Source organism: Macaca fascicularis, chromosome 7 (genome assembly GCF_037993035.2).
Source record: "Macaca fascicularis isolate 582-1 chromosome 7, T2T-MFA8v1.1".
Taxonomy (NCBI): Eukaryota; Metazoa; Chordata; class Mammalia; order Primates; family Cercopithecidae; genus Macaca; species Macaca fascicularis.
Genome location: NC_088381.1, coordinates 84457938 through 84485230, shown reverse-complemented (window position 1 = coordinate 84485230; position 27293 = coordinate 84457938). Strand labels below are relative to the sequence as shown.

Sequence of the window (27293 nt, the reverse complement as noted above, 5' to 3'; positions counted from 1 at the left end):
GTTCATGTCCTTCGCAGGGACATGGATGAAGCTGGAAACCATCATTTTCAGCAAACTAACACAAGAACAGAAAACCAGACACCACATGTTCTCACTCATAAGTGGGAGCTGAACAATGATAACACATGGACACAGAGAGGGGAACATCACACACCAGGGCCTGTCAGGGGGTGGGGGACTCGGGGAGAGATAGCATTAGGAGAAATACCTAATGCAGATGACGGGTTGATGGGTGCAGCAAACCACCATGGCACATGTATACCTATGTAACAAAAGACCACGTTCTGCACACGTGCCCCAGAACTTAAAGTATAATTAAAAAAAAAAAAAAAAGTTGAAGGATTTACACTACCTGATTTTAAGACTAAATACAGTGTGCTCTTGTAATAACAAAACATAAATCAATGGAACATAACAGAGAATCCAGAAATAAATCTACCCAAATATGGTCATTTGATCTTCAACAAAGATGTCAAGGCAATTCAAGGGGAAAAGAAAAACCTTATCAACAAATGATACTTGAACCTTGACATTACCTCAAAACAATCACAAAAATTAACTCAAAATGAACTGTAGACCTATAAATAAAAGCTAAACTATAAAACTTCTCAAAACTGTATAGTTTGGGATAAAAATCCCACTGCCCCATGTAAGGCAAACATTTATCAGACAGGACACCAAAAAAGCAGGTACCATAAGGAAGAAAACTGACAAACAGCACTTCAACAAAACTGAAGCCTTCTGCTCTTTGAAAGACACCATTAAGGGATAAAAAATATTCACAACATAATGGAGAAAATGAAAAAAAGACTTCTATGTAGAATATATAAAGATGCCTTACAGCTGAGTAATAAGAAGGCAAATAACCCTATTAAAAATGGGCAAAAGATGTGAACATTTAACTTAAAAAGATGTATGAAAAGACACTCAGTAGATTAAAAACGTTTAGCATCATTAGTCATCAAATAAATGGAGACTAAAATAAGGATATACAAGTATACATCCACTAAAATGGCTCAACTTAAAAAGGCTCAGAATGCAAAGTGGTGGTGAAGATATGGAGAAACCTGGAACTCTCATTTACTACTGATGGGACTGTAAAATCATGCAACTACTTTGGAAAACAGTTTCACAATTTCTTATGAAATAAAATATACATATACCATGTGACCCAGAAATCCTACTCTTTGGTATAATATTTACCCAAGAAAAACGAAAGCGTATGTCCATACAAAGGCATGTATTCAAATCTTCATAGCAACTTTATTCATAATACTACCAAAAGTCCTTGAAAGGCAAACAGTGAAATTGTAGTTTAAACATAAAAGGAACACTAGTCAACAGAAAAATGGAACAAACTACTGATAGATACAAACACAGAAGAATCACAAAAACATTTTGCTGAGGGACAAAAGCCAGACACTAGAGAATACCTATTGTATGATTCCATTTAGGAAAAAACCTACAAATTTTTAAGACACCACTGAAGAACACAAAAAGATCCACAATTCATACATTATGAAAGCCACTCCTCAACACTGGAAAGCTATAATTTAAAAGATTTTTGTGATTTCATAAAGTTAACACCAAGAATAACCAGCATTACTGTTTGAGTCTGTTTCCTCATCTATAAATAGTATAATTTCTATACTTCATAAGTTGTGAGAATTAAGCATGTAATGTGCTTAGCACAGTGACTAGCATACATTAAAAACTCCTTAATTACCAAGTGTTTACTGTGGTACACAATGACTAATTTCTTAATGACATTCCTATTGAAAAGTCGTCACTACGTCCAAGACATCAGAAAGGAAAATATTACAGCAAAAGCCAAATTAGAAGTTTTGGAATATATTTAGAATGATTAAATAGCTGATACTAGAATTTTTAAAAAAATACTATTAAGGCCTTAAAAGAACAGATTTATTTCAAAACATATAAATAGATACTAATTCACAGGAAACAATATCTTTAAATCAGTAAAATTTTACAAAAGCAAGCATTTAAGGAAGAAAGTGATTATACACACACTCACGAAACAAGAGATTGTTCCAATTACAGGAAGTAAAAAAGAAAAATGACACAAACTTGAATAGGTATGAAAAAAAGCAAAGGAGGGTGTAGGGTAGACAGATAGGCAGAACACAATTTTGTATAACCTTAACCCTGAAAACAGGAAACCATCGGAATTTAACATAAAAAAATATAGATAGGAGAATGGTAAGATGAATCCTGTCAACTAGAATAATGCACAATTCCAGCCCCAGTGCTAGGTAAGGTTAAAAAGATACGTTGTTATACAATCTCCACTAAAACACAACTTATTACATTCTTAGCTAGTGGATGGAGGAGAAGGTAGCATTTGTGTGACAGTGTGGTAACACAGTAATGCCAAGAAATGCCCATTATCCCCCCATGCCCTTCTACCTCCATCTACATCCACCAAAGGCCCAAAACATCTGTTCAAACAGCTTCTGTTCTTTTTTGAAAAAAATAAAAAAGAAAGTAGTTTTATTGACATATAATTTACATATAATTCACCCATTTAAAGCCTACACTTGAATGTTTTTATATCCTCAGGTATGTGCAACCCTCATCACTATCTAATTCTATAACATTTTCATCACCCTTTAAAAGAACCCCAGTACTAATTAGGACTCACTCCCAATTTCCTACGCCTACCCCAGCCCCATATGGCTCAGTCTCAGGCAGTGAGACACCTACTTTCTGTCTCCATGGATTTGCCTATTCCAGAAATTTCATATAAATGGAATTATACAATATGTGGTCTTTTGTAACTGGCTTCTTTCACTTAACATGTTTTCAAGATTCATCCATGTTATAGCACATATCTACACTTTATTCCTTTTAATTGTTGAATAATAGTCCCTTGTGTGGAAATACAACCTATTATGTATTCTTTCATCAACTGATGGTCATTTGGGTGGTTTCAACTTTTTACCTACTATGATTAATGCTGCTATGAGCATTTGTACACAAGTTTTCACATGAATCTATGTGTTCATTTCTAGCTTCTGTTCTTACACACACACACACACACACACACAAACCTAAGAGTGTCTTCAGATTGGGGTATCTAACATCTTCTCCATAGTGATCCACATATTGGTTGACATTCCACAGTTTAGACATTTTAGATAAATTACTAATACAGTCTTTGCATAGTGACATTTCAGTCAGTAATGAACCACATAAATGACGGTGGTCACATAAGATTATAATGGAGCTGTGCTATATAGGTATACCATTTTTTATCTTTTATACCATATTTCTACTGTACGCTTTCCACGTTTAGATATGTTTAGATATGTTACAAACGCCTACAGTATTCAGTAGAGTAACACGCTGTAAAGCTTTGTAGACTAGGAGCAATAGGCTATACCAAATATAGCCTAGGTGTGGGGTAGACTGTACCATCTAAGTTTGTGTAAATACTGTGCACTCTATGATGTTCACAAAGTAACAAAATTGCCTAATGATGCATTTCTCAGAACATATCCCTGTCACTAAGTGACTCATGACTGTACCTATTATATTTTCCCAAATTATCACTACCACCTCAAATCTATAATCAGTAACCATATTGAAAGCTTTCACATTAAACTTAATATTAGCCTGTAATAAATACTAAGGCTAATATTTATTATTAATACATATTATCAGCAATTACAAATTCATTTGAATTTGTAATTCTTCAGGTGGAGGATGTGACTTCCCAAATGCTAAGGTTCTATTTGCCCTACTCTTCAGTATCATGGTACAGGCTAATACTCCCAGTATTCCTTCTCAGGCATATGGTGACTGGAATCCATCACTTTTACAGTCCTCAACCACCCAAACACCTGTAACAAGCAGCACACACAAACACAAAGTTTAAAAATTGGAACACTTCAAAATGTAATCTTTTGTACTTCACATAATGATCAAATATGCATGACTTTGGTTAAACAATCTAGTAAAGTGTCGAAGTCTATCAAACAGGTTTCCATATTAATAAGGCTTTTAACGAGAATGTAGAAAAAGTTTGGATGCTCTACTCATGATATTCACCAACTTCCTACAGTTCTGAACCGGAAGAAGCTGCAGAGGACATTTTAGAAATGCAAACTCTAAAGCTCATAGAAATGAAATAGAATCCAGGAGTATAATCCCAACTACCAATCTAATCTATATTGAAATAGGATTATATCTATTTAAAACAAACAAAAAGCACCTGAAGTAATGGAAAATAACAATTCCAAAAGGTCTTAAAGCTAACTTGACAGATGAACATCATAATAACTTGGGAGTTATCTCACAAGTAATGTGACACTCCTAAAGTATTAGTTTGAATCTTAAAAGAAAAATGAGTGGTTTCAGATTATCCTCATAACATCCCCTTTACTTACACTATGATATTACTTCTTCCATGGAAGAGAACTGGGCTGATTTATAGCTACTGCCCTAAGAATTGCACATTAACTACTAACTATTATATCTACAACATATCCCAGGCTAGTTGTGGCAATTATAAATTACTGTAATACTATACCTCTCTGCTATAAAAGTCATGGGAGTGCATCATGCATGTCAAAATTTTACCTACTGTATCTCACAGCAGAAAAAAAGTTGACAACTACTGATCTAGACCAGCAGAGCTATAGAGATGACTTTAAAGCCATTATTTCAAAACCTTAGCTCAGTCCAAATGCTAGATCAATAGCAACTTTGCAAAGTGTAAAATCCTGAGTCATTTGTAACAGCAATTTAAAAGATTCATTTACTTACTATATTTTTACTGAGATGCTACATGAAGAGAATACAAGAAGAAATAAGACAAGCATAAAAGCCTTCAATGCAGTGTGTACACATCTATTACCTTAGTATAATAAGGTCAAATATGAAAAATAGAGTAAGGCAGAAAAAATACTATTGGATTTTAAAAGACAAAAACTACTACTGAGAAGGAATCCAGTTTTCAAGGGCAGCAGAGTCTGGCCTGGGAAAGGAAATCAAGAAGAAAGTAGGATACAAGCAAGAATAAGGAAAGGACAATCTTTACCCACATCTTCCACCTGAAAGCTGGAAGTCCCCCTTCAACTCCCTTCAAACAATCAAAGAATGAGCCTATCACTATGCTTTCTTAAAAAGTATCTTAAGCATTATTCTTTAAGGCAGCAAGCTTTATTAATAATTATTAATGTTAATAAGAAACGACATACACATTATCTTCATTATCTTATATGGGCATATTAAAGAAGGTTTTGGTCATTTCCATGCTTAAAAACTGTCAATGGCTTTTTTTCACCTGAAGAACAAAATTTAAACTGCTGAATATTCCAGCACCACTACAAACTAGTCTCAAGCTCTCTTTCCCACTTTACCATCTCTACTTCTGAAAAACCCTCCAATCTAGCCAAACTGTCCAACAAGCAGCTCTCCTTCTTCTGTTTTGGCTCTTTTGCTCAAACTGTTCTACGTGGTGTATTTTTTCCACAACTCTGACAATAAAACTTGATATCCAGTTCAAATGTCAATCCTTCCATGAAGCATTCCCTGAACACCTCAAAACTCTTCCTTTCCTGAACTCCCTAATCCATTATTGTGTGTAAGATTTACACATCACTTAGTAATTAATGGGATTTTACCCTCCTTAAACCATTACTTCCTAGAAGCAAAGAGCTATATCTTATATATGTTTCTATTTTGGAATCAACAATATAGAAATAATCATTAAAACAGTGAGAAACAGATAAGGGACAGAGTCCAAAAGAAGAAGGGTCTGGGGGAACCAGAGCCCAGGCCACCATATGGTGACTATCCATATTTACCAGTTGAAAGGAAAAAAAGGGAGATCAATAAAAAGAAACAGTTTTAGCAAATGATCATTCAAATAAGGAAATGAAGGTATAATGAGTCTGAGAAGTCCTTACGACTTGTGGAAACTATGAAAAAAAAAATGAAAGCTCATAAATGAAGTCCCAATGACAGACAGATGGGCATAGAGACTGACTGCCTTTAAACAACATTTGAAAGACATGTGGATAACTCCAAAACTGTGTCATTAATAGCAAAAGGTTTTAAATTATATTATGATAGAATTCTGATGTTAAAAGCCAATATACTCTTTAATTCTGGTTGATATTTTTACAAAAAGAAATGTATAATGACTAATGAAGTCTATTTCTCACTCCAACAGAAAATACTGACAGACTACTTATTATCTTTAGGGAAAGAAATGTTCACAGGTAATAAATATTTTAAGCAACTAATTTATAGAGGAAAACCAAGCATAAAGAACTTATACACATTTCCAACTTTATGTTAAATTTCTCATGTTAAAAAATAGATAAAAGGCATAAAAGATAGATAACTAACTAACTTAAGCTACCTAACAGATTTAGTACCATCTTATTAAACACAATAACAAGTGTAGAGTCAAGGAATAACATCGTACCTACCATTTATTGGAAGAAAGGAACAACTGTCAAAACCATAAAATAATACCAAGAAAACCAAAAGTAGAATAAATATATAAAGAGGTAATAAAGTTTAATTTTCAAAAAGTTAACTTCTACCAAACCAATTCACAAGTTTAGAAGTTACCTTTACAGAAAACATCTTATGTTAGATTGACATTGGAATAAAAAGTACCAAAGGAAGCCCTTGGCCAAATATAGGCCTATAACTCCTTCATATAATAAAACCAAGGCATTTCTGATTTATATTATAGACACAAACCTTTGAATAACCTTGCTTTTCAGAAAAAACAGTAAGACTTGCAATAACCCAGAACCAGCATTTGCATGTTATCAGAATGAAGTAAGGGCATTGAAATGCAGTTTATTTCTCCTCCTTCATGGTACTTTCCGGAGACTCTAGCTCACCAGTGGAAGCTGACTGCCTATGTCTTTTCCTAACTAAAAGTTTTATTAGCACCGGCAGGACAAGTCAACGAGTTTTCCTCACTCCTCTCAAAATATAGACTTTAGAAACTGAGGACAGTGATGCCAAGTATATCTATGCAACTCTAAAATACTATCCCTAAACCATGTGAAAAAATAAGAAAGGAAAAGGAAATTCTATACGAAACCACACAGCACAGCTTGAAGACAAAGAATGTTGACACTGCAAAACTGCGTGGGCTGGGGGTGGGGGGGCGGAGTCACCAAATCCCAGTAATTGATCCCTCGAACTGTCATTCACCCCAACTCTTTGACTGATCCCCCAAACTCTCATCCATCCAAAACCCCAAACCTTTGTGGCAGGAGGCTAGCAATGGGGCCTAAGGATCATCTGGAAAGACCATCAGAAAGATTAAACCCACCCTAAATCTGAAAATAGTGGAGAAGTGTCTAGAGAGATCAGAACAGAGACTACAGGGAACGAATTTCAAAATTTTGTTGATTTAAAGGGCCACATAAAGAGGCACGCTGAAACACACAGCTTCTGGCAGCTGGCACAAATAGGCAAAAAGGAGAGCAAACTGTCCTTCGGTAACTGTAAGGTAAAAGGAAAAAGAAAAGGGAATATTCAAGGTACTACAAGACCTTAAAAGACTCATAAAACTGCAAGTCCCACAACTCTTCTTCAACCATTGAAACAATAAAAACCACTGAAGTAACAAGACTATACTAAAAGAGAGAATCAATAAACTAGGAATACTATAAAACTCCCAATACTATAAAAATGAACAAGGCTGGGCACACTGGCTCATGCCTGTAATCCCAGCACTTTGGGAGGCTGAGACAGGTGGATCACTTGAGGCCGGGAGTCCGAGACCAGCCTGGCAAAACCGCGCCTCAACTGAAAATACAAAAAATTAGCCAGGCATGGTGGCGCGTGCCTGTAATCCTAGCTACTTGGGAGGCTGAAGCATGAGAATCGCTTGAAACTGGGAGGCAGAGGTTGCAGTGAGCTGAGATCATGTCACTGCATTCCAGCCTGGGCGACAGTGAGACTCTGTCTCAAAAAAAATAACAAAAGAAAAGTCCAGAAAATTAAGAAAGAACATATCCAGCAAGGAACCCTGCCCCACCCTCCACTGACCAAAAAAAAAAAAAACCTTAAAGCAGAAAAAAACTATAAGCCAATACTCCAAACAGAATTAAATATATTCAAACAAGCATTTGATCATATGAAAACCACCATGAATCAGAAATCTAAAAACCAAATGAACAAAATACAAAGAGAAACTTTAAAAGCTGGCTAAATTCAGACCAGAAATGGGAAAAAATACAAAATTAGTACAGAAATGAAGACGAAATTGCAAGGCACCCAAGAGAGAATTGATTTAAATGAAAATGAGCTACCACAGGTCATGTGTTATGAGCCCCATCTATCCACATTTGGTGTTAGGTTTCATCTGACAACTCTCCTTCCACCATTTCACAGTAACTCAAAAGCCACACCTCTTAGGATACCCACATAAGCAAACTTCATGCCTTTTTTATGGTAAACTAACACATTTATCATGTACTTATATATTCCTTAACAATTTAACATGTCTAAAACCATGCCACTGTTTTAATCAGGTTTAAGTTCCTATCCTTTCTTTTAATGTGTCAGCGACAAAGTTTTTGAATGCTCTTTCTCTAACTTCATTGATCACACAAACCCTGTGGCTTTCACTGCATGATTATGCATACATAGTGATTCTGAGGAACAAATATGCTGCGGTGTAGCAGAATTGACTGTGGATGTATGTAAATGTGTGGGTTCGTATACACACAGATTTCTTAGCTCTGTGTGTTGAGGAGGTCTAGAAAAAAAATGACTCCCCCATAGCAATGAGCAGTCCTAGTCCTCGTACCCAGATCTTGGTTTCTAAATGCTATCCCCCAAAACAAGGAGCCAGGGCTTTTTGGAAAAGATGATGATTACAGGGTTGGAGCTGGTAAAATGCAAGATGAGCCTGAAGTTTCTCAGAAACTTTTCAGTACCAGAAAGTGAAGAAGAGCTTTGAAACGGATAGGGGCGTGTTAAAAGGACAAGGGACCAACCTGACAGAGCTCTCAATGTCAAAGCAGAACAATCTGAGCAGTAACGTAAGTGACAGCATCAGATTACAACCTACAAAATAAAAACCTTTGAGTCTATACTGATATAAATGAGTGAATAAATAAATGAGGGAGAACGGATGCTTCTTCATTAAAGAATTTTAATTAATAAATGAGAAAGGAACAAGGAAACCACAAAATCACCATGAGGTTAATACCACAGTACTAAGTGTCACAGATAAGTTCCAGCAATGGATGACAAAGTAAATGGATGAAAGTTGGATGAAAAAACAGAAATCAGCATAATCTCAAAGTATCTCCCCAAAAATATTTATCAATTACACCATGACTTTACAGAGGAGAGATCAGCAGATACTACCTTAATTAGGCGAACAAGATTAACATCACTAATAATAAAACAGTGACATCGTGTAGCCCCTGATATAAACATACCTCCTGATATGAGGTACCAGGTGCATTGCCTGATAACAATACACTTCGGTGTATTGCCAAAAAGATATAATCCCACATTAATCATAACAAAGCATCAGAGAAACCCAAATTGAAAGACATTCTACAAAATAATGACCAGTACTCTTCAAAAGAGCATCAAGATCATAAACACAACAAGAAAAAAAATGAATTAATATCACAGATTTCAGGAGACTAAAGAAACACAACAAATAAATGCAATGTGGAATTATGGACTGAAACTTAGAACAGATAAACATCATTAGAAGAAAAACTGATTAAATTCAAAAAAAGGTTTTCATAATGAAAAAGTAAATAGTATCATACCAGTATTGACTTTCCTGGTTTTGGTACTTACATTATGGTTATATAGCTGTCCAACATTACAGCGAGTTGGATAAAGAATAAAAGCAAACACTCTATACAATACTATTTTTGCAACTTTTCCTAAATCCAACATTATTCCACAATAAAAAACGTTTTAATGTTGTCTTTTATGGATGGGAACATTTAAAAAAAGGAAAACTCATGATTATTAGCTTCATTTATACAAAAACAAGTAAATTATACCAATTCCTATGGCAATTCAGAATAATTCATCAACGGCATAGTTTCTCATTGCTTTGTTCTAATGTTAATAATCAGTTCATTACATACTGAAAAGAATATTTATATTGATATTTGCTGAGACAAACTGCAGAAGGTATTGAAGATTCAGTACCATTCAATACAGTTTTCAAACATGCAAAACACTACATATTGTTCAGCAATATATATGCCATTTTAAAAACAAATCAATGAGAAAGGTAAATCCAAGTTTTAAGATAATGATTATCTCTGAAGAAGGAAAAAGGACAATGAGACAATGAGACTGAGAGATGTCCACTGCATTCTTTCTGCTAGTATTCATTACATTATTCACTAATTCTTTTTGTATGCTTGATATGTTTTATGATTTTTTAGCCACTACTGAGGGGCACATTAAGTATCTGGAATAATCAAATAGTATCCTGCTTTGTTTAGGAAAAAAGATTTTACTTTTGTGGGGGTTTTTTGCTTTTCTGTTCATTTGTTTTAAATTAAGATAATCTTATTGAGAATATAGCATTTATCATTTTTCATTTCTGTTTTCCAAGACCAAACATTAAATACCTTGAGGTCATCTAAAACAGGGTGCCCCACCTTAGGGTAGACATATCCTCAGGCTTTAGAGATAAATCCTCTCAGTTCCCTGACAATTTCATACCTTCCCTTCCACTTCTCTTCAAATACTCAATCCATGGCCTTGTCATTATCAGGAACTGTTCCACTCCTGATAGTAAATTCATATATCCCACTCTCTGCCTACACCTCTTTATTCTTCCTGAGCACTCTCTCACAAATAAACTCATCATTTTCTCTCAAATCTGCTCTTCCTTCTATGCTTCCCATTTCAGTAAACAGCCGATTCATTCACCTCACTGACCATTATTCCTCTTTTTCCTCTTTCACATTCAACATGCCCTCCATCACAGAGTCCTTTAATCCTACCTCCTAGATATCTCTCATGTCCACCTATTTCTTCAACCCTCCTCCCACCAACATAGTCCAAGCCACCTTACTCCTTTCAAATAATTTTTTATAAAGCTCTCCTAAAAATCCTCCCTGCCTACCAGTCTTAACTCTCTCCAAATAATCCTCCACGGTGAAACCAGCATTATCTTTTTAACTAGTTTCTTCTCAGGTTTAAGATCCTTCCATTTTCCCCAGGATAAAGTCATCCAGGAAATTCTTTTTTTTTTTTTTTTTTTTTTTGAGACTGAGTCTGGCTCTGTCATCAGGCTGGAGTGCAGTGGTGTGATCTTGGCTCACTGCAATCTCTACCTCCTGGGTTCAAGTGATTCTCTGGCCTCAGCCTCTAGAGTAGTTGGGACTACAGGCGCGCACCACCACACCCAGCTAATTTTTGCATTTTTAGTACAGACGGGGTTTCACCATGTTGGCCAGGATGGTCTCGATCTCCTGACCTCATGATCCACCTGCCTCGGCCTCCCAAAGTGCTGGGATTACAGGCATGAACCACCGCACCTGGCCAGTTCAAATTCTTTAACATAACTTAAGGGTTCTTTATAATCTAGTCCTTATTTCAGCCTCATCTTTCACTACTCTCTTGGTATCTGCCCTCCCTTGCTCTCCTGATTCAGACATACTATACTCTGACTTTCTCCAAAATAATCCAAGCTCTTGAAGTGTATCTCTTGTCCTTAAGACAGGCCTGGTAAACTCTACTTTCCTCTTCACAAGACCAAGTCCTATTCACTCTTCAAGCCTCAACTTAGGCATCACTTCCTCTGGGCTTATTTTCCTGGCATTCCTGAAACTAGGTTAATTACCCTTGCAGATGTGTACTCTGCACTGTACACATCTATTATACGTCAAAATCAAGCACAAATCATATATGCCCACACTCCCCACTCCCCAAGACTGTGAAAGCCAAGCCTTGCTCACCGTTATTTCCACAGCACCCGGCCCAGTGGACTGTATTAATAAAGTAATGAAGTTACCAGTTATTTCAAACTGTGAAATAAATCACCAAAATAACACAATAGTTACAAAGATTTTGAACTCAATAACTCCTGGATCAGAAGCATAATATTCCTTCCACTATACTTTGATACTTAATCTCACTTTCATAAACAATTTAACATTAATTATATATACAGTGTGTAACACAGAGTTAAAAGGGATCTAGATATCATCTCATTGTATAATTAAAGTGATGCCCAGAAAGGTTATTTTACTTGTTAATGAACAAAACAGTATAACAGCAATGCCAAGATTAGGCATTTTGATGTTCATTAATTATATACTTTAATTTCAGGAATTAGGCTTTTAAATTTTTTAAGTTAAAACCTAAAGTTTATGTTTCTTCTAGAATAACAGTTATTAAAAACAAAATATATAAAATCAACACTTCACCTAAACGTTTCCACAAAATTAACTAAAGTATTAAAACAAATATAAGAATATTTCATTATGGTCTAAGAGTAATAAAGATAATATTAGGTCATTATTATAATTATACATTATAAACAACAACCTTGTTCAAGACAAATCAACCACGCTCAAGACACTATGGAACATACTGAATGAATAAATAAAAGACATAAAACAGGATTCATACTCCTGTTTTAAAATATGTTTTGGAAAACAAGAGGCAACCACTGCAGAATTAAATAGAAGAATTCGGTGAAAGTAGTTACTTAAATTGTTAACACTTTCAAAGAAAACAGTTTTCTCCTAGGAGTTTTGGGAATATAAAGAGAAATTACAAACTACTGCCCGAGGAATCAGCATAAATTCAAAATTTCTTAGCTTAATAAGCCAAAACGGCTCTGAAACAATGAAACTCCAATATCAATAGCATACCAGCTGCCTGGTTTCTGGTGTCTAAATACTCTTACCCAATAAAGGAAAACTTGAAATAATGTAACGACTGATTGCAGGACAACAGCAGGAGATGACCATAAGATAAGCCTGGAATATCTTACTGGTCCAGAATGCAAGAAAGTGCTCAACAAATGATGGGAACATGTTAAAACAACCAATGAGTTAATGTGAAGAAGTTTCCACTAACCAAATGTGGGTTAATTTGGAACATCAAAATGAATACTGGCAGGTAATAGACAATAACCTACTTAATAAAAAAGAATCTGTGATATATTGATATCAAAATGAATAGGACAAGGTCTTCTTTAAAACAGACTAGAATGCCCACTAATAAATGGAGAGGGAATGATGGTTAGAAAAACACTATTTTGCAATTCTGTGTAATAAGTAATTCAGGCAAGAGTAATCAATGAATGCTAAAACCATTCTGTAAGCGTTTGGAGGAGGAAATTTTCAGTCTCCAACAGATTACTGAGTAATAAAAGGGGGACTATGATACCTTTTGTAATAGAGAAAACTAGCAGGTAAATCCTTAACTAAGTGGTCCAAATAAACATCAACAACATAGTCAAAATGACACCATACTGCCTCATGATGTGATGCACTGAGAATACACCACCACTTACATGGGATTTCTGCCAAAAATGCAAACCCTGAATCTAATTACAAAGAAGCAACTGGACAATCCAAACCAATGTACATCCCACAAAACAAAGGGTCTGTACTCTACAAAACCCAAGAATTAAAAAGGCTGAAGAACTGTTTCAGATTAAACAATACAAGAGATATAATTAAGATACATTGTATAATATTGGAATGGGAAAAATATTAAAGGATATTATTGACACTACTGGAGAAATTTCAACACCAACTGTACATTAAACAATAAGATCAATATTAAATGTCTTGAATCTCCCATACTAATGTAAGAATATGCCCTTATTAGGAGATACCAGTTGAAGCATTAAGGGGTAAGGGAACTTGATGTGTGCAACCTCCTCTCAAATGGTTCAACAATAAAAATAATTTTAATAGGCAGAGAACAAAAAAGAGAAAAAAAGGAGATGAGGAAAAAGATCTATTCTTGATATTACATAACACCAGATATGTTCAATGATATTCCATGTGGTTTCCTTGTTGGAAATGTACACAGAGCATTAACATAGCATTTCCCTGTATATAACCTGAATTTAATCAGACCTGTGATGTTTTGCCACTGACTTTAACTAAATAAACTTGCATCATTGGCATACTCTAGACCAGGGTCCCCAACACCAGGGCCACAGACCGGTACAGTCCATGGCCTGTTAGGAATGGGGCCACACAGCAACAGGTGAGCAGCAGGCCAGCGAGTGAAGCTTCATATGTATTTATAGCCGCTCCCCATCACTTGCATTACCGCCTGAGCTCCACCTCCTGTCAGTCAGATCAACGGCAACACTCAACTCTCACAGAAGCACAAACTCCACTGTGAACCGCACATGCAAAGGATCTAGGTTGTGCACTCCTTATGAGACTCTAATGCCTAATGAGATCTTTAGTCACTGTCTCCCATCACCCGCAGATGGGACCCTCTAGTGGCAGGAAAACAAGCTCTGGGCTCCCACTGATTCTACATCATGGTGAGTTGTATAAGTATTTCATTATATATTACAATGCAATGATAATAGAAATAAAGTGTACAATAAATGTAATGTGCTTGAATCATTTTGAAACCATCCCCTCCCCCCACCATTTGTGGAAAAATTGTCTTCCACAAAAACAGTCCCTGGTGCCAAAAAGGCTGGGAATAGCTGCTCTAGGAAGAAGATGTAATCAAGGAGTTTCAAACTGTAAATAAAATAATAATCTCTGCTTCCAGACTTTGTACCCACTCTGCAAATATAAAAAGAGAGCAAGAATGACAAAGCAAATGTGGTATATGTTAACAACTGGTGAATCTGAGGCAGATATAAATGGGAGTTCATTGTACTATTCTTGTAACTTTTCCCTAGGTTTGATTTTTTTCCAAAATAAATTAAAAAAAAAAAAGTCTGTCAACCCTAAAACTTTACTTTGTGGAAATTAAGCCATTTCTGAAAGAAAACAAAAACAAAACCTTAACCCCCATATTCTTCTCTCCCTTTCTCTTCATAATCCATATCATCAATTAGATTTAACACCATTAACAAAAAGGTTTTCAGTATCAAAATAAACATTTTGCCAAAGGAGTCCCCAATTTACAAATGGGATATGTTCCAAAAGCCTATTTGTAAGTCAGCTATTTAGAATGGGGAATGACTTTCACAATTACAAATGGTGGTTGCGTTCCTAATGTTGGCCACAAAAGTTCTTTGATGTATTTTCATTAGCAATACAGCTGAATAAGTAATGTATTTCACGTATACTATGTTAATTTCCTTAAAGTTCCCCCCTCAACTTGGAGCTTTTCTGTAAACATATGAAATTAGCTGGATAAGCTAGGGGGAAGGAATAGGGCCAGAAGGGATGTTGGCTAGTAAGGAATAACAGGGATATGCACTTCAAACTAGAAATACTTCCTTCAGACAAGATGGCTACTCAGGGCCCGGCAAGAAAGCAAAATACAATCTGAGGAAATGCTCTTGTGCTCCACAGCTCTCGAATTCCTGCCCCTTAGAACGATAATGATAGTATGTTAATAGAAAACACATAAAGTAAGATTATAATCTGGTAAGTACCTTTATGATTTTTAAAGTGTGATTTGAGAAAACTGGTCTGTGGCTGGTTATTTCCGTTGATTAGGACAACTTCTACTCAATTCAACATTTACTGAGAATTCACTATATCTACTATGATAGGTTAGTTGGTAGATACTGAGCACACAAAAAGAGCTAGCTGGTCCTTGACATAGCAACTCAGCCTAATAGAAGAAACTGACATCAATTATAATATTCTAAATACCTAACAAGGGATTTATTCTAAAACAAACAGTGCATATATCATGGGCACACAAAAGCAAGAGCAAAAAACTTTCGTCTAGGAGATTAAAACTGGTATCACAGATGACATTTGAGCCAAGACTTAAAGGATAAGTAGTTCAGTAACTATTACTATGTGAGCAAGACAGCATTCCGATCATTGGCAAAAACATGAACAAAGATACAGAAGCATCAAATATCTACTATCTTCCAAGTGCCAGGCAGCATGCTAATGCCTGGGGATACAGCTAAGAATAAGATGAACAAGGCCTCTGCCTTCATGGAGTTTATATTCAGGTAATGGACAAATACCATAAATAAGCAATAACTAAGCAAACCAGGTATACACAAATTACAATTGTCTTGAAGGAAATAATCTGTGTAAGAGAGTAAAATGGTAGAGTGCAATATTAAATAGGATGGTCACATTAGGCCTCTGAGTAAGAAGTGAGATTTGGGCCAAGCTCCAAAGCGTTTGGCCAAGCCAGACATTTGAAGAATATCCCAAGGAGGGAGTACAAAAAGTGCAAAAGGCCCTAAAAGAAAGGGTGCATTTAAGAAACACTGAGAGGCCTTCGTGGCTGGCATCCAATGAATGAGGGGAAGAATGATGAGAAGGAGAAAGATCATTCAGGGCCATTTCGGCCACAGAATGGAGAACAGCCTTGATTTTGAGAGGAATGGGAAGTCACTGGAAGATTTTAAGCAGAAAAATGATATGATCCAATGTAGACTCTTAAAATGATTCTTAGGCTGCTGTGTGAAGGAAAAAAAAAACTTGTGTGGAGCAAGAAGAGAAATAAGCCCACTTAGAAAATTACTGCAGTATTTCATGCAAGAGGATGATGGCTTAAAATAAAGAGGTGGCAATGAAGCCTAAGAGCAGTGGACTGCTCAAGATAAAGTGGGAAGGTACAACAGGACATGGGGATAGATTGGATTTAAGAGAAATGGAAAGAATCAAGAATAATATCATAAGTTTTTGGCTTAGGTACTGCCATTTATGGATATAGGGAATGCCAGCAGAAACACCAGGGTTTAGAGGTAGGAAGAAGGCTAGGGGAGAGGAAAAATATAGCTATATTTTAGCTATATCATTTATATTATATCTGAGATTCCAACTAGACTTCCAAGTGAATATCAAACTCAAGAGAAGTCTGGGCTGGAGAAATAACAGTAGTAGTCATCAGCATGAAAACACATAGCCTTTTCAGATTAGCACTAATAGTTGGCTTTGACTAGGGCATAGAAACTGAAAGGTGATGGCTGAAAATGAGCCTCAAAAGATACAATGGCATCATATTATAAAGTGAGCCATGACTAATAGCAATAGCAGTAGCAGTAATGATAGTAATAGTAGGAGGAAAATTAATGCAGGTTATATACCAGGCACTGCACTTTATAATACACACCTCATCTAATCCTCTCAAAAACCATATGAAATAATGTTATAATTACTATTTTATACACTAAGCCTCAAAAATCCTAAGAACTTGCCAAAGAACACTAAGTGTAAGTAGCTAAATAAGAACACAGTAGGTATTTTAACTTAGGATGGGAAGTCTGTTGTTGTTGTTGTTTTTTTGGAGACAGAGTCTCACTCCATCACCCAGGCAGTGGCGTGATCTCGGCTCACTGCAACCTCTGCCTCCTGGGTTCAAGCGATTCTCGTGCCTAAGCCTCCAGAGTGGCTGGGATTACAGGTGTGTGCCACTACGCCCAGCTAATTTTTGTATTTTTAGTAGAGACAGGGTTTCGCCATGTTGGCCAGGTTGGTCTCGAAGTCCCGACTTCAGGTGATCCGCGCACCTCCACCTCCCAAAGTTCTGGGATTACAGGCATGAACCACCACGCCCAGCCAGGAAGTCTGATTTTATAGGCCAATCTTCTATCCCTGACATTACTGCCTCTCTATTGATCTCATATGCCTTCAAAGTTGTTTTTTTTTTCTTTAAGAAGAAATGACACATAGGTCTGAATTCTAGAAATATAATTCCAATTTCTATGTAGAAGATGTACAGCTAAGGATGAGGATGAGAGGTCAAACAGGCTAATATAGTATTACTCAATGCAAGAGCAGCTTGTTTTATTAAGCCCAAAAGTTACAAGTTCTCTTACCAGGTCGAACGGGAAGCAGCCCTTTGTTCCAAGTGTCACAAATCATGCCTCAAATGAATCCAAGTCAACCTGCACATGCATGCTGCTGGTCACACAAGTAACGAAGTAAAAACGTCCAGCTCATGCAGTATAAACTTACTGATCACTGCTGAAAACATTTCTCAAGCATATCATTTTAATAATGGTGAGAATTTTTTAAGTCCATGTATTAAAGTTTTTTGTTTTGTTTTTGCTTTGTTCTATTTTTTCCTGTTTATTTTGTTTTTGAAGTTTATATTTTTGTGTAAGGAAATAAAATTAGTATTAATTCAAGACAACCACAAAAAGACATGCCCGGGTTGGTATTTACTAGACATTTGATTAATTAATATGTTTTTCGCCCATGTTTGTTCCTCTGGCTTTTATCAACATCACTTGTTAAAATAATGATGAAGTAAATTACCTGCCTTCATACACCAATGTTGAAATATGGTATTCCACCTCAAAAGGAGCTAATATTTTTAAATCATATGCTTATGATTTCATCTTGACTAAGATAATTAAAATATTAAATTCAGTAAACATCAATTAAATTCAGTAAATATAAATATTAATTATTAAAGTATAAATAAAGCCTCTATATAAAAATTTAGTACTTATTAAATAAGAACCAACCTATATCATGTGCTATGTGTAAGACTTACTAATTAACAAATGGATTTACACTCTTAATTATAATAAACTGGACACAAGGTCCATTTCTTATAAGGCACACAGATAGACTATACACAAAGAAAATCATTAATTTCACACCAAATAAAAGTATTTAAAAAATTACAGATTAACTGTTAAAGAAGTTACTTTAAAATATGAAAATAACCTTCAATATTAAAATATTTTAAAACTTTTCTTCAGTAGATAAAGCTATTTTAAAATACCTATTCAAGGTAGATTACAAAAGTATTCTTCTAATTTTAAATTTTAAATACCATATCTTAGAGACCACTCCCACAGACAATCCCTAAAAGACAGAACTCACTGAAGATTGGGAAACTATTTCTATTTAACTTGAACCTTCAGAAAAATATTTGGGGAGACTATGGAGATTAGAAACAAACTATGGTTGAAGATCAAAATTCTAATGTTTTAAAACAGCCAATCAAGTATTTTATGTATAATCTGACAATGAATTTAGGATGCTGGGATATTTTATCCAAAACAAATACATAAGCATTCTCTATTGATACACTATACGAAATCCTTTTGGTCACAAACACTAAACGTATAGGTACTGGGCAGGGTACCTATATAATCTTCAGCCAGAAGGGATGCAGAGAGATCAAGCAACACACATTTTTGCACATTAAGCTTCAGGCAGTGCGCTAGAATTTTACACTCATTATCTCATTTAATTCCAACACGGGACAGGTAATGTAATTCTATCTCATTTTACAGGAGATATCTCAACTTAGTCAGCAGTGGAGCTGGATCTGAATCAAGATCTGACTAGAGTCAAGCAGCCTTCCTTTACTGGGGCTTGCAAATCAGCATATGTTAAAGCATTCTCTTGCTTGAGGTTATCCAGCTTAAAGGGTGATCTGATTTTCATATTTACACTTATTATTTAAACATTAGCAGAGAAGGCACTCACTTCTCCATTTACTAAGAATCCACAGATTTTCTTTCTTATCTAGAAAAAAGAAATAGTGATCATTTTCGGTCCACAACCAGTTTTCTCATAGTGTCATTGCATAAAAAAAACTTCGGCTAGACTTTGAAACATTCATATGTACCATGAGTAACTGGTGCATGGTCTTATGACAAGACAGAATATTTGAAATCAGAAATGCCCCCAAATCCAGTCCCATTATCATGGTATATTACACCACATTCTTCTTGCCAGACTAAAAGCAGCAAAGGGAGGAAAAAAGATGGTTTTCCAAAACTGACAAGCATGCTACTTTTCAGTAACAAATTTGTTTACGGCTTCTTCCTCCTAAATCAGAACACAAATCTACTGCAAATATTTAACTAGACTATTTCAAACTCCAAAATCATATTCTAATAAACATTTCCATAATTACTTAACCAACCTCAGAATATAATTCAATACTCCTCTTTCTGGTAGGCAATTAATGGATGACACTACTATTGCTGCAATATTAATAAAATTAATATTAACCCACAATGTATTCTAGATGGAAAAGGCAAATTGTAATGAAATGGCTTTGAAAAACATAACATCACCATTTGAAACAACTCAACATTTTTAAGAGATTATTTCCAACTGCATTTACAAAAAAACAATCTTTGTCGCACATGCCCACATGAAAACAAACTCTAAGAATACAGAAGGAAATTGTTCTCAAACCATAATTCAACATGGTGACATTACAATTATTTCTGGGCCTCAATAAGCTATTTTCCTTCCACTGAACACCCCTCAGAATGTAACTTTTTAAAAAACTTTTGAAGGCAAGTAAAGAGTTAAGTGTAATTTTAACACTTCTGTTCTACTATGAAATAAAACCACAATTTTATATATAACCATAGTGTGAATCAAAGGAAATAGGGAAGCAAATAACTGCGTTTAGAGAGGTCACCATTACTTCACAGTCACTGTTTTCACTAAGTAGCTACTGGAAGCATACTCTTCAACAAAATTGTTAATCTAGAGTCTACAATCATTCAAATCACCAGTTTTAGCTCTTCAGAGTACTTTTGATTATTATAACACCATTATCACAACTTTTTGCAACAATGCTCACTGAGAATTAAAATAAAGGTGATTCTATTGTCAATTAATGCATCACCATATGTAACAAATACTGATCTTAATGTTTTATGATAAACATACGTGTGTTTATGACATTTAATATAAACGAATCTAAATCGGCATCTGCTTTAGTGAAAACTTTTGAGTCCCTAAAAGTTGTAATTTACAGAAAAAGAAATAGAGACTGAGCTCTCCAAAAAATTCACACACCAAAAAAAAATTGTACATACAAAAGCCATAAAGGCGCAATACAGTTATTTTTATCCTCACTTCCTAAATTCATATTAAAAGAAATGTCATTTTTGTATGTTTAAAAGAGAACTATTTTGTTTACCTTTTCCACAGACTGTTCAAGAACTGCCAAGGTACCACAGATCTTAAAACTGACAACTAGAGTACTTAGCAGTTGCCAAAACAACACAGCTGGATTCTTAAAGGGAAAGTACTCTTGGGTAATGTACACCTAATTACAGCTTTAGAGAACCTCCTCTTCATATAGTAATAGATGATACAAGACACAAGGGAAACATACTGTGCTAAAAACCCGAAAAAAATGTTAGACAATGTTTGTTTAAAAATACATATGCTATTGTTAATACATCACGGCAGGCCTTTCTAACAGGGCATTTACTGGAAGCCCAATCTCACTGTAAACTAAAACGCAGGTTAACACTACATTACAGTCAAGCTACACACGGTTCCCTGCTGGACCATAACAGGAGGCTCGCTTCACAGCTCAGGAATCTATTTCAGATGTGAGCAACAATTCTACAGTTACACTTTTAAAGAAAAACTGTTTTCTTATTCAGGATTGCTCACCTTTTCCAAACTTGTTTGCGCTATCTCACTTACTTTAAGAAACCTCACTGCTCAAAGGCATGAAATCAAGCCAAAAAGCAAAGTTTCTAACACAAAAAATCTTTCTGCGTGCTGGGATCTACCTGAATGGCAGGGGGCAGCCAGCGGTTCCCTGTGCAGCCCCTCTGTCCCCGCGACGTCTCCCTGCACGATCGGGCGTCCGCAAGCGCAGGTGTCCGCCGCAAACAGCGACACCGCCACTGACATCTACACACTCACAGAATTCGTACCTAAGCGTTCCGCCCCGTTAGACCAATCTTCTCCCAAAGCAGAAGTGGGGGAACTTCTTCAAGTCCAACAGGGAAGAAGGCCCCCCGCACTTGGGGCTAATCCCTTCAGGGAGACCCCCGGACTTGGAGGGAAAAGGGGAAGGAAAGGGCCCTCGGGGCGCACTGCCCCGGAGAAGCTCCGGGGGCCCCAGAGAACTCCTTCAACTTTCAAGGAGGCGACGTCCACCACCGCCCCCCGGCCCCAAGCGGTGCGCGCCCGGGGAGGCTGCTTGCCACCAGCCCGCGCCGCTGAGCTGCCCTCGGCCCGCCCAGCCGAGCCCCATCCAGCCGCCCAGCCGAGCCCCATCCAGCCCCCCGGCCCGCCCTCGGGGCACCCCGCCCCCACCTCCCCGGGCGCCTAGCTCCTCAGCGCCGACCCCGACCCGACCACCCCTCGCCGCCTCCCAGCACCCTACCCGCCCTGCCGACGCGCGGCCGCGATCCTGGCCCCCACCAAGCCGGACATGGCCTTGTCCAGGGGTCCCCGGAGCCCCGCGGGCGACCCTCTCTGCCGCGCCGTCCCCCACCCCAGCACCCCCACCCCAACCCCTACTCGGCCCCCTAAGCGAGACACCGCCCCCTCCAGCACTGCCGGCGCCGCGGACTGAGCCCCGCTGCCCGCGGCCCTCACCGTGTCTCTGGATTAGCTGGCGGGCGCGCACACGCCGCAGCCCGGGCCCGCCACCAGCGCTCCGCGCCGCCCGGAGCCGCCTCTTTCAGCCCGGGACTCGCCGGGATATCCGCGCACGGATCCCCACACCGGGGCTATTTTTAGGAGACAGGCCCCGGCCAGACCGGAACTCGTTCTGTGGTGCGCTTGCGCACTACGGACTCTGCTTCGGTGTCCCTCCGCCAGCCCTGTCTTCCCCTCCCTCCTGGGTTGCCTTCCTCGCTTCTCCCGATCAGTTTCTTTTCAGGGCTGAATTATCCTCTCGGTGGATTCTAGAGTAGCTGGAATAGGAAAGACAACGGTAGGGCAAAGAGAGTCACAGTGCTTGGAAGCGGGCGCTATTCCACAAGGACGTGGGGGCGGACTATGTTTTTCCGGGTGGGTGAGGAGACGATCACCCGGCACAGGAAGGAGATGACGGCGGCTTGGCGCCGGGGCCGCGGGTTGGAGCTCGCTTCCCTCTGAAGGACCGTGTTCTCCTGGAAGGGATACTGGTCACTTGATGAGGGCCCAGGCGCCTCCCAGGGCGGGGCGGCCAGGCGGCGTCGCGCCCTGCCGCCCCCGCTCAGCCGCCGCCGCCTCCCTGACCGACCCGCGGGAGCCCAAGCCGGGAGCGGCCCGGTGACGCGGCGCGTGGCAAATCGCCGCGCGTGGCCCGCAGGGCGGCCGGGCGGTGGGGCTGCGTAGCGGAGTGGGGCGGGGCGCCGCGGCGGGGCGGGGCTCCCGGGGGCGGGGGCGGGGCGCGAGGCCGGCGGCCGCCCAGAGTCCGGGACCAGGCGGGTCCCTGGGCCAGCCCCCTCCCTCCCTCCCTCGAGGCGCTCTCGACCTCCCCAGACGTTGGCTACCCACGCCCGCATTGTGGTCAGGGCCGCACCTGTGCTCGCCCTGGGGCATGGGCAGGTCACCCTCAGGAGCAAGCACAAGGGGACCCTCGGACCCGGGCTCGGAGAGAATGGGACTTGAAGGAATCTCGAGGGCGAGAAGGCCCTTTCAGACAGGCCAGCCGAGCTCCGCAGGTCCCAGGACAGTAGCAACCTCCTTGTTGTGACTTAATAATTGCTAGGATGCCTGGGGCGGTAAACTGTGATGGACATTTCGCGTATGACAGCTTATGTAATACAACGGCCCCATGAAGCGGATTCAGTTTCTATTCCCATTTTACAGATGAGGAAAGGGAAGCTGAGAGCTAAAGTGACCAGTCAGGGTCACAGCTTCAGAGGAGGGCTCTGAGGACTTGAACTCCTGACCACTCTGCATGCTGCCTTTTCTGAGACAGGTGCAAAGGGGATAGGCTTAGGACAGCCGTTGTGTTTTCTGGGGCTACTGATTTTGTTTAGAGAAGTCTTTAGGAGATGAGCCATTGTTGGCCCTCTCATCCAGAAGACCGCTCACCTCTGAAGTTTTTCGGGGCCACAGTGCCTGCATGTGCCCCCAGAGGTGCCTGTGTAATGGACACGAAGCCAAATGGTTGTTTGCATTTGAAGATGAGAAATTCAATCCCACAGCACTTAAAACAAAGTGGTTGGGGTGGGTGAGCAGATGAGCAGAGGCTGTGAGCAGAGGAACTGGGAAGTTACAAAGGAAGCCAGAGACTGGCCGGCTTCCTCCCTCAAGGACAACGGGGCAATGTGCTGGGGAGAGCCCAAAACAAAGGCGGCACATAGACAGCAGACGCCAGAAAATAAACCTGGAGCTCTGCACAGAGCTCCACAACACCAGTGTTCAGGAGAGCCAGCAAAAGGGACTGCAGGGAGGTTTTTAAAACATGTCAAAATGTGGTGTAAATCAGCAAGTCATGTGGAAATGCATGCTTTTTAACCTGCCAGAAGCTGCAGAGCCAGCTGGATTTGGCTCTTCTGCTCCAGGAGGACAGGAAGAATTTGATACTTATCCTTTAAAGCTTCGGGTCTGGAGTGGGGGCACAGTTATCAGTGGCCCCCTCCTTGCCACCTGCTGTCACCCTGGAAGAAGAGGCAGTGAAAACAGACTGTTCCAAAAGATGTTTTCACCCTCATTGCTCCACTCCAGCTCCCACCCTTCCAGAAGTTGAGCCTCCTGAGGCACAGAAGACTCAGCGCACACTGCCCACCCCTTACCCATTCCAATGCTATTGTTACCCTCAAAAAGTCAAGCAGAGAACTCGACTATGAGTCCAGCCAAAGCAGAAATGCAAAGAGTGTTTACATCACTTTAGAGAGCACGTCTCTCCGTACCACTCTCCACGTCAAAGCCCTTGTCTGAGAATTGCAGGCAGTGGTACAAAGGAAGGAAGGAAGGAAAGGAAGGAGAGAGGGAAAGGAGGAAGGGTAAGTTTAAGAATTCTGGAGCACAGCTATTAGCAGAGCACAATCACTGTTATTTGTAGTTAAAGCAACCAATTTTAGGAAATTGCCACAGCCTCTGTTCAGTTGTTGAAAACCTAGACCTGAAGTCTAGTGTCTCCAGCAACTTCGAGTGCTCAGAAAGACCCTGTGCCGAGCACTTACGTGTGCCACTGGCTTAGAGGGAACTGAGGAGCAGCATCTGTCAGTCTTTCCCCTCTGGCTTCCTTGAAGGCACTCAGGGGTCCAGGTGTTTCTGAGCTGCAGGGGCTGTGCACGGGGCCAGGCACTGAGATGCAGAGGTGAGAAGGAGCAGCCTTTTCTTCAAAGGGGCTAGCAGGCCATGGGGAGGATACACCTTAAAACACAATCCGTCACGAGGAGTTTCCTAGGGGTGTGGGAAGAGAACAATGAGTGTCTAAGGAGGGACAAAATGAGGGTAGGCTTCTTAGAGGAGGTGATGCCCACAGTGAATCTGGAAAACCTCCTGGTAGGATGCAGAAGGGACCCTCACTGTGTCTTGATGTGAAGAATAATGCTCAAGCTGCCTAGAAGCCAAAGGAACCACTGACGACTCGGCCAGCTTCTCCCTCACCTCTTCCTGACACCCCACTTTCTCCATTCAGAAATTCGAGAAGCTTCTCTGTACACACAAGCCTGTTTCCTCCTGTCTTCAGGGTAAACCCTGCATCAAGTCAATCCATCAAGTCTCCACTTAGCCATCATTTTCTCTAATATGGGGTTTTACTCAATGTATAGTGTGTTTCTTTTTGTATGTCTGTATCCTCCCTTTAGAGAGTGAGCTCCTTGAAGAACTAAAACTGTAACTTATTCTTTATTGTATTCACTGTGTCTAGCACCAGTGCCTGGAATGTCCTAGAAAATCAAATAAATGTTTCATAAATATTTATGAGCAGCCTTTAGGCAGAGGGACTGCTGTGTGCAGGGACCTTGAGTGTGGCTCTGAGACCCCACAGCTAGCACAGTATGCCTGGAGTCTGCACTGAGTACTGGGAAGCAGCTAAAAGAGTAGTTGGGAGTGAGATAGTGCATTGATTGATCATTAACATGTCAAGATCAAGCCATTCGGATTTTATTCTGAACCCCAACAGATTTTAAGCAGGTGAGGAGCTTGAGCTATTTGGCATTTTAGAAAGATTACTTAGGGAGTAGTGGTTGGTGGGGAGAGAAAGCCTGGAGGCAAGACAACCAGTTAGGAGGTACTGATGTTGTCAGACCCCCTCCCGCCCCACCACCTCCAAAGATCTCCACAAAGTTCCCACACGTGCTGATGACTTCCTGTGTGTCCGTGTTTGAGAGTATGCTCTAGCTAGAGGGCTGGTCTCGGTAGATAAATATCCCAGCTTCCTCAAAACTCAGGAAGACATTTCTGAGGCATGCTCCCCGAAGTCTCTTGTGGAGGGATGGGTTGTCCCAGTAGATTGGGCACCCATTGACAGCCGTGGTGACCTACTCATTTGCACACTTCTGTTACCTCTTCTTCTTTCCCCTCTCTCACTTCCTGGGATCACCTTCCAAACACTCTACCTTCACCAGAATCTTTGGGAGTCTACTTTTCAGGGGACCTATTTGATGCCAGTGCTACCTGAGATAAGAAAGAGGACCTGAATGAAGGCAGTTTCCTGATACAAATGAGAAAGCAGGGGCAAAATAGAAAACTGTTTAGAAGTCACAACTCACTGGCTTGCTGACCTTTGAACCAGGGCTTAGAGGGAGTCGAGAAGTCCCAGTTGTCCCCCTAGGTTTCTTGTTTAGGCTGGACAGTAACAGCATTATTTAAGTGGGGAACACTGGAGGAAGACAAAATGGAAGGAGCTGGGGCTGAACAGAAAGAAATAGAATGAGTTCCATTCCACTTGTGTGGAATTTGAGATGCCTGTGGGACAGTATCTCCTTAGCCTCAGGAGCTGGAGAAAGATACAACTAGATGAGACTGGACATGTTAGCAGGGGACTTCTTGGAGGAGGAAAAAAAAATTTTTTTTTTTCTTTTTTGAGACGGAGTCTCGCTCTGTCGCCCAGGCTGGAGTGCAGTGGCGCTATCTTGGCTCATTGCAAGCTCCACCTCCCGGGTTCACACCATTCTCCTGCCTCAGCCTCCAAAATAGCTGGGATTACAGGCGCCAGCCACCACGCCCAGCTAATTTTTGTATTTTTAGTAGAGACAGGGTTTTGCCATGTTGGCCAGACTGGTCTCGAACTCCTGACATCAGGTGATACGTCCACCTTGGCCTCCCAAAGTTCTGGGATTACAGGCGTGAGCCACCACGCCCTGCCAGCAGGAAAAATCTAAGCAGATTTTTGAAGTTGAGGTATATGGGCTGAGGAAAAAGGGAAATGACTTATGGAGTAGAGGAATGACCAGAAGGAGGTGGTCAGGGAAAAGAATGGATTCATAGAGGAAAAAAGTAAGTTTACCCGAACCAGGGAAAACTGGAGCAAAT

At 39.6% G+C, this 27293-nt stretch overlaps 1 protein-coding gene across 26 annotated transcripts in view; it reads right to left on the bottom strand.

The window, feature by feature from the left end:
- MEF2A (myocyte enhancer factor 2A) overlaps positions 1–22582 on the bottom strand; it is a 161225-nt gene extending 138643 nt beyond the window's left edge. For 21 of the 26 annotated variants that reach the window (XM_065548512.1, XM_065548514.1, XM_065548510.1 and 18 more), the window contains exon 1: positions 22470–22582. The gene's annotated coding sequence lies outside the window, so the exon portion shown is untranslated. Of the gene's footprint in view, positions 1–21652; positions 21760–22469 lie in introns of those variants that run through there. The other 5 variants (XM_073996820.1, XM_065548511.1, XM_073996817.1 and 2 more) reach the window with 1 other exon arrangement.
- Between the last annotated feature and the right edge of the window lie 4711 nt (positions 22583–27293).